Below are 9575 nucleotides of genomic sequence, written 5' to 3'. Positions count from 1 at the left end.
CAAAAAACAAACGTATTACAAATTCAAAAATGGAGTCTGAATTTGTAATTGACTACTAGTAGTAAAGAAGTTGAGTAGCTAAGTGTTAGACATCATTTTATGCATCTTTTATATTAGTTTTTATTATCATTTTCCATCATGTTTTATGCTTTTTCATGTGCATTAGTATAAATAATGGTCAACTCATGTATTTCATCAGAAATTCACGTACTGCTCATGTTTTTATGTCGTTTTTCAGATTTTTTGGTGGAGCAGTACTTTGGAAGTAGCTTGGATGAATATTTAGAGATTAATGGATCTAAAACACCTAAGGAAGTTAGAACTTGGGATGGATTTGCTGAAACTGAAGAGTTGGCATCCGAAACGCACGTTTTAGGAAAAATGTGATGGTATTTATCCCTATATGATTGTGCTTTTGATCGTGCTCTACCTTTGCAACCTTTTCCATGCAAAAAATCAAGTTTCATCACTTCGAGGACAAAAGGTGATCATGCTTTTCAAGAAACAAGATCGTGCCTTTGAGTTTTTGTCAGATATAGCAACAAACTTCATTAATCGGGGATTTTCGGGAGTTGAAGCCAAAAATGCGATTGTATTTTACATTTTCTTGTTTCGGAAGTAGTTAACTTGTATATAAATACGACCTCTCTGATCAGTTTAAACCCTAGACGTTCCTAGACAAAAAAAAATGACTTTGGAAGGCAATATCTGCACTTTTTCATCACTTTCTGAAGATCTGAAGGCTCTGGATCATCTCATTCAACTAGTTTAGAAAGATTTAGTAGTTTAATGTCTTTGTTCATTGTTCTAGACTCATTTTTAGCCATGTCTGGCTAAACGCCTAGATTTCAATTCTGCAAGATTAGTACTTTTCATGTAATAAATCATCAGACATGGTTTTTGATTTGTGATTATACCTATTTATTTCAGTTTTGATCTTAATGAATGTTTTATTTTGATTCTTTTTTAACTGATCACCTAATTTAGGATTAAATCATTCTAGTTAGTCAGTTGTTGGAATTCGTAATTGTTTTGATAAAGTGGTAATAAGTAACAAGTAACAAGTAATAGATCGGTTTCATATTTGGATTTGACTTTGTTATAAACTAAAATTTCATATTTTATGCTTCCAAGATTTTGAGAAGTATTGAATATTGTTGGGAATTTTACACAAATCATAATTCTTCTTTTCTGACTTGACTAAGAGCTTGTTTAATTAGGTTAGTGAAAATTTATGATTAACTAAAAAACTTGTTTTGGTTAATTAACTATGTAAAAGAGAACTTACCGGAGCTTATTAGTAGTGTTCAGCACCAGCTTAGATAGAATGCATCTTAAATAATCATGCCTGGGTTGATTGCATGATTAGGAAAGTCAAAGCAGAACTAAATTCGCTTTTTATTATTGAATTTTATTTAGTTATTTTCAATGGTATTTATTTTTTAATTAATAATAAAAAAATCCCCCTTTTATTTGTTTTCTATTTTATGACTAGTGTGTGCCTTACGCAAAGAGGCATTAACCATTAGGTTGTGTCTCTAAGGATTCGACTCTGCTTCCCTGTGCTACCCAATATTGCAATTGTTTAAGACGTATGCGAAGGTGTCTTAACACTAATGAATTTGATATATGAAATTCCACTATGGCCCAAACCGATATCTACCATTTCTATCAGGTGTGATAGTGTTGCTACCTTGGCTGAGGCTTATAGTCAAGTATATAATGTGAAGTCTATACATATAGGTGTTAGACATAGTTTGATTTGTGAGCTTATAATGAATGGTATGATATCATTGGATTTTTTTTGAATTCATTTGAATTTAGCCGATCATCTAGCTAAAATGTTAGCTAGAGATCTTGTGCATAATGCGACTATGGGGATGGGTTTAAAGTCCACCTGAAATCTTTTTTTATTAAGATACCCAATTACCATTTAATGTAATGTTAGATGTTGAATTCAATATGGAAGGCATGATATTTGAAGATTGGAACACATTTAACATCATCCCAATGTATGTGTTCAGTACTGCAAGTAAAGGAGGTTGAAAATTTATTTCTTAATAGTTCTTTTGGAAAATTGCATTTGCAGGTGCAAGAATAAAAGGAATACCTATATAATCATGAAGTTTAGTCACTTCAAGAAGTTTAAGACTTAAAATTGATATGTTTATTAAATGATAAAACACAGGCTAGTAAAATATAGTGTCAAGTTAAAATTTATGAGTATGTAAACAGTTGTGTGTATTATCTTCACGTATTCACTATGCATGTAATACCCCATTTACACTATACAATAGAATTCAATATAAATGTTTGTTTATGAAATTCGAAATATAAATACATTAATGTTCAGTCAAAATAATCATCATAAACATGTAGTAGATGTCAATACGATTCCGTATAAATAAAGAACGCCCACATCTAACTTCATATGAGAAGTTATGGTTTTTCTAAGTTTCGCATTCAGTTCGATGTAGTTATTTTTGTCACAAAATGTGAACTTGAGATTAGTTGTTTTTTAGTTAAAGCAATGTAAATGAGAGTTGAAGATCTAATAAAAACGAACTGGTCTATATAGAGAACATATATAATGGAGTTCTTATGAAGAAGTTATGAATTTCGCAAGAATTCTAACTGTTTAAATTGGTCTAAACTATCAATTTAAATTAGACTAATACATAGTTGTTGAGAACTAAAGGAAAGTTGTAGTGTTCGTAAATACATATGTGTGGATATAAAGAATATTGAAAACATAGCTCATATACAAAAGTTATGATTTTTCGAAGATTGTGAAAAATACTCGTGAGACGATGACATGGCATGACCAGAGTGCGCAAAGTGGCATGGTCGGAGGCAACATGGCACCATGATGTTGCAACACATGGCACCGTGAGATTGTGACACGTGGCATAATGAGGAACTAGTCTTGTATGAGATTTAGCTCCAGCCAACATTCAACACATAGGGTATGGCACACCTATTGAAGACACGACACGCCTCCCTGAGATCTATATATATATATATATATATATATATATATATATATATATATATATATATATATATATATATATATATATCATCTGATTTTGCTTCATTTGACTCACAATCTAACTTCTTCTATTAAGCCTTTTCCCCTCCCTATTGAGTCCTAATTTTCTTTAGCTCTTTGAAATATGTTAGTGAAGCTTTGAAGTGCCAACGAGCCCGAAAAATAGAAGTATTTAGTATTGAGGTTCTGCCTGCGACTTTCCGGTTTTGGCAAGAAAATTTTGTAAGTTAAGCTACACTTACTACGCTTTAAGTGTAACTTATATTTATCTTTATAAAAGTCATTATAAATGTAGAAATACGATTTATCAGTGGTTTCATTCATAATATTGATTGATCTACTTACGAGAATAATATCTAGGCTAGGTCTAGTGAGTTGTTTAAAGTGGATATTCCAAACAGTACACTCTATATACCAAACGGATCCTACCTCTGATATGATCTTACCTGGTTGTTCCTTATTTAATAGAACTTGAAATATTCATTAGGATTAGTGAAATATCTAACTTTTACTACTAGATTTCCATAGAGATTAATAAGCTATATTATTATAGGTTAATACTTTTTAGTCGCATTGCTTACCAATCGGATCACTAAAATAGTTGTTAATCGTCTGAGTAATTTTTTAGGTAAGTTGTCTCATTATGCTATGTGTTATAATATATATATATATATATATATATATATATATATATATATATATATGTATGTATGTGTATATACATATATATACACACACATGTATGTTAGGATATAAGAGTTAGTAGAGTAGAGCCGAAGGCATATTCTCTATGTGCTTAATGTTATTGTACTAAATTTATTGAGTAGAGATGAAAGTATAGTCTCTATGTGCTTTAACGTTATTGTACTTGAATTATTGTTACGGTTAAGTGAGGGGTTGATGGAAAAACAACGACAAGTCAGGAGCCTATAATCCCATGTTGACGTCAAAATGGAAAGTAGGTCCCAAGTCTAAATACACATAATATTGGTGGATCAGCGACACGTCGTAATCCAATTGGTGGTTCAATGAAAGGTCGTGAACCATTAGTTATATACATGTATATGTATTATGATATATGGTATTTTGGGGAACTCACTACGCTTCGTGCTTACCCAATTGATTACAAATGATTTCAGGTACTTCTTCGGATTGTGGGAAAGGCAAGGCTCGACTGTACAGATGCATTATATCTTCCGCATAATTTAATTATACTCTGGTTTAAACGAAATACTGCCAAATAAAAAAGAAAATTTATCATGAAAAACGGGATGTTACATTGAATAGAAATGGTTCAATCCTTAGTGACACCCTGATTATTGAATATTTTGAATGATTAATATACTAATGTGAAATTCAATCGTCATGATATTTCATTTATGCATTAGTTTGGTGTTTGTTATGACTTTGATTAAGTTAATCAAGATTACACTTTAATGGAGGAGGTTTTTTGGTGATTTGTTTTACCAATGTTATTTAAGTGTAATGAGATTAATTTTTTAACCAATATAATCTTGATAAATATTTAACAAGTAATGGTGGTGCAGAGTACACACTTGTTTAAGTTTATACATATTTAAAGTACATTGTTATTTAGGGCGATGCCCCTATACCACGGGGGTCCGGGAGCAGTTCCCCAGGTAGTGGGGTCCAAGATGTGGCAACCCCTAGCGGAGTTCATGGGTAAGAGTCCGTGGCTGGGGTCGAGCTTAATTGTGAACCCGATTTAGTGATAGTTTTGGGTTAACGTTGCTTTATAGAAAATGCATGAAAATCTAAAATTTTGATTTTGAACCTGGTATTTTACCCTAATTGTGAACCTGATTTAGTGATAGTTTTATGATGGTTACAAAACTACCATATGACAATTATAGTGATAGTTTTGGCAGTTTTCAGATAAAGTGGTTATTTCCTATATTATTGATCATACGAATTTGGTACACATATCATAACTTCTTATCATGCTCTATTCTTGAAACATTTGTTGAGTTTTATCTAATTTTAGATTTCGATTGTACCATCAAAATACTTTAACCTGAAAGTGCAATCATAAACTCAATAATCCAAGCAATCATAACTTCGTTTTTCTGACATGTTGTAGGAGTCAAAACTCCATCACAATCATCTGAAAAAAACAAGAGTACCGAGATCAAGGATCAACTTGAGGTAGATGACCAGAAAATGGAAACGTCAAGTCATCAAAATACACATAACATGTTATCATGTTGTGTAGATACACCAAGTATACATCTTGTAAAATATATGTTAATCAGTATATATAGAACAACTTTACAAGAAATAAGGATAAAAAAAACAAACCTCCAATTCATTTTTTATTTGATTTGATGATATATCGCTAATAGATTAATAGAAAATGTTATTGGTAAATTGAGTAATCTAACCTGTTTTGACTTGCTTTTAAATAAAAATACCAATTTTTAATAAAGTTTTGAAAAAATACCACATGCTCCAAAATCACTGAGGTAAATGTTCTAACCCGTTACCATGGTCCCCCTTTATATTTTATTTCAGACAATCACTCCTAAACAAACATTTCAGACTTCCTAATATTTTAGGCTTGCTATAGTTCATGTTTCAAACTATTCTAAATTCAGAATATGTCGTCTGACAGTGAAGAGCTCCAACATTTGTGGGTATGTATTGATTCTTATATAAGTTATTTTGTGATTATATGTTAAAAAAGGTTGGAGGATTTTTTGTATGATTATATGTGATTAATTGGGAATAATTAGTTTCTGCTCGATTTAGTGGTTGTTAAAATTATTGTCAGATTATATGTGATTAATAGGACATGTAAAATTGTAATAAAAAAAGTTCAGAACTACACTGGAACCACTCCAAAGTGCATAGATATAGTCTGTAATATATAGAACAGCCCGTTTAAAGTTGATTTTGGTGGTACTTATTTTTTTTGTCTGAATAATATTAGTATTAAGAGCAACTAGGAAAAGTAAATTCCAAAAACAAATGTTTCTTTACAATCCGGAATGTAAAAATTTAGTCTAGATCATGCAGACATGTTTGGAATATGAATAATAGTCCAAAATTCAATTTCGTAACATTGACAAGATTTAGTCTAGGAAAAGTAAATTCCAAAAACAAATGTTTCTTTACAATCCGGAATGTAAAAATTTAGTCTAGATCATGCAGACATGTTCGGAATATGAATAATAGTCCAAAATTCAATTTCGTAACATTGACAAGATTAGTCTAGAACATCAAACAGTCAGCTAATTTAAATATTTTTTTAATTTTAGCATAACGATATGTACGATGTGCTTGTAATTACAACTTGTACACCTAAACAAGCGATGGATATTATGGTATATTACTTTACAGCCCAACCCGACATTGGAGGTGCTCTTTAGGGATTCTTGTCTAGGTTTGTGGGTTGACGTGGCGATGGGTGTAGAATGACACTTATTATGTTGATACTTATTATTCAAGGAGGTAGTTAACAATCCTTTGTTAGATGTTAACGAGTTACTATTCCACGTTGATAGCTATCAACTCTGTTTCATTAAGAGAGTTTTCTACCTTATTACCAGCTTGAAGTTCAGGCATTATTTCCCTGCTCGTTTATCGCTTGCAAAGTTTAGACTTTATACATCATTTTTTTCATTTGTCTTGGGTTCTAATTTGGTCAAAGTTCATGATGTTATGCGGGTATTTAATAACTTACTTCATCAATTATTTGATGAAGATGCAGTCCGAGTGTCCCTCTTGTTAATGCTAGAGAATAAATTTTGTGGTAGATACCCTAAACAGCCATTACATGATGAATACATTGCACTGGTCTTTGATTTGGACCAAATCAACAGGTAACAATAAAATTGTGATTTTATATCACATGATTCCCTTTAAAATTTGTAACATCCCAAAATTTAGAGCAAAAAAATTCATCTTTAAATAAGTCATTATAAAAACCAGTAGTCTGAAACATCATTAGTGCCAATTCATATCAAAACCAGTATGTCAATTAGCCAAAACATGTCATAGAAAATATTATCAGAGTACAACTCCCAAATATCTCATATGCGGAAAATCATAGTGTGATGCCTGCGATCATGTCCTCTCCTTACCTTTTAAAGAAGAAGTACCTGAAACCAAAACCGGAAACCGTAAGCATGATGCTTAGTGAGTTCCCCCATCATACCACATATCATACAATAAACATAATGTCAGGCATATCTAGGTGCCCGACCTACCCTGCTGAGCATACCTAGGTGCTAAACCTACTCATCTCAGACATACCAGGGTGTCCAACCTACCCCTGTCAGGCATACCTGGGTGCCCGACCTACCCATGTCAAGCATATCTAGGTGCCCGACCTACCCTCTGATTTATTTCAACCGATTACGGGGTCTATTTCACCCCTACCACTACCATGTAACATCATATCATAAACATACTGTCATGTATAACTGGGTGTCCTACCTGCCCTCCGATTTATTTCAACTGGTTACGGGGCCTACTTCACCTCTCCTACCACTACTACATAATAACATAGCATACAAGCACATAAATCTCTACAGATAGTGACATACCAGAAAATTATCACAAAGACAATCATCTCTACTATAAACAACTACTAGTAGGCTGGCATTGGTGCCTTTGACCCACTCATACAGGGAAGGTAACTTACCTCATACTGCTGAAGTTCATCGTAAGAAATCCTTAGTTACTGTCCTGGCAACTCCTCGAACTATCAATACCAAAATATCACCCAATTAGCAATTGGGTCCAAAAGCAAGATCCATAATCTATACTTGGGGTAAAATCACCATTTTACCCCTAACCTAACAAGATTCATAACTAAGGTCCAAGCCCAAAACCAAACAAGCCCAAAACTCTAAAATCCATAAAGGCCCACTAATAGCCCAATTTTCCAAATTGGGCCCAAACCCTTACATGGGACTAACCCTAAAGCCTAATAATTTATCCCCAATCCAAACATACATCCTTAACTCGTTCAACAAAGTCCATGCACTTACAAGCCCATAAGAAAGCCCGAACCTGAAATGAGCCACAAGGCATATAAGGCCCAAATCCATCATGAACCTAACCCAAGAAGGCCCAATATCCAAAAAGGCCTGAAATACTAAATGGTCAACCCTAGTCAACTTCTGGTCCAAGGTCTAAAGACTAAAAAGTTAATAATCCAAGAAAGCCCAACATGGTCGAGTACGTCCTGCATACTCATCTGGTACGCTAAGCGTACACATGTTGGGCTAGTACATGTCGTGTACCAGGTGGGTACGCCCAGTGCACTCTCCTGTACTCCAAACTTTTCCAATAAGCACTTAATCACTTTAGCCCTTTCTCTAACTCTCCATTTTGACTTCTAAATGTGACTTTTCAAGTAAAGTTGGCAACTTTACTAATATGCATGGCTTAATGGGACCCTAGAGCTTAAAAGAGCTTAATGGATGGTCTTAATTCATGATTGAGCTCAAAATCTCCACAAAGCTTGCACCTTTATGAAAGAAGGAACCTTAGAATGTCCAGGTCTACTAGTTTGAGTCCATAAAACGACCCTAGCTCACCAAGACCAAGCAAAAGGGACTAAAATGGCCAAAAACCAACCCAAAGTAGATCTATGAAATGAATGGCCAATGTAGAGACTTTATACCTAGAAAGTCTTGAAATAGAGATGTTAGCATTGGATCTCCAAGCCCTTCTCCAAAGGTTGAGTCTTTCACCTCCTTCTCCTCTTGCACAAACTACTCAAAGTCTTATTTTCAAGCTCTAAGCTCCATCCAAGGCAATCTAGGGTTTTATGGATGTAAGAAGGGGTGGTGGCTGACTTAAAATGACCTACAAAGTGGTATAATGTTTCTTATATAGGGTAGAAACCCTAAAATTAGGTTTTTGGTCTAAAGGGAGTACGCCCGGTGTACTCATCAACCACCTGCAGCTAATATACTTTATACAATAGGCGTACCCAGCCAAGCACGTACATGTATCCTTGCATGCATGGGACTGATATGCAAGTTTTTACCTCCAAGGGCCAATTCTATCAATAACATCAAAATACCATAACTCACTCATCCTAAGTCCGTTTGTAACACCCCGACTCTCAAGTATAAACTTTATAGTCTTATATTTTCATTTTGAAAGGTCGACTCGACGAGTTGGATGCCCTAACTCGTCGAGTAGGAATTTTTTTGGCCGCTTAACTTAAGTGGCCAACTCGACGAGTCGGAGAACACGACTCGACGAGTTGGAGCTGGAGGATGAAACCCTAATTTAAGGGGTTTTACACCATATTTAAAGGGTGATTAGCCTCCCTTACAGCCCCCTTTGAGCTTAGAAACCCTAAATCGTGTTTTCTCTCCATATTTGTGTGTTGTTAAGCTTGGTAGGAAGATCTTGGTGAAAGGAGCTTGAAGATCAAGAAGTTTGAGGCAAGGAACTATTGTGGATCTGAATTCTACCATCACTTGAATGTAACAAGGTGTTACCTTGATCTCCTTCTAACTAGATCTTTCTATATTCAAGT

This window comes from Lactuca saligna, chromosome 5, assembly GCF_052625555.1.
Source record: "Lactuca saligna cultivar CGN05327 chromosome 5, ASM5262555v1, whole genome shotgun sequence".
NCBI lineage: Eukaryota > Viridiplantae > Streptophyta > Magnoliopsida > Asterales > Asteraceae > Lactuca > Lactuca saligna.
This window is presented reverse-complemented; position numbering follows the sequence as displayed.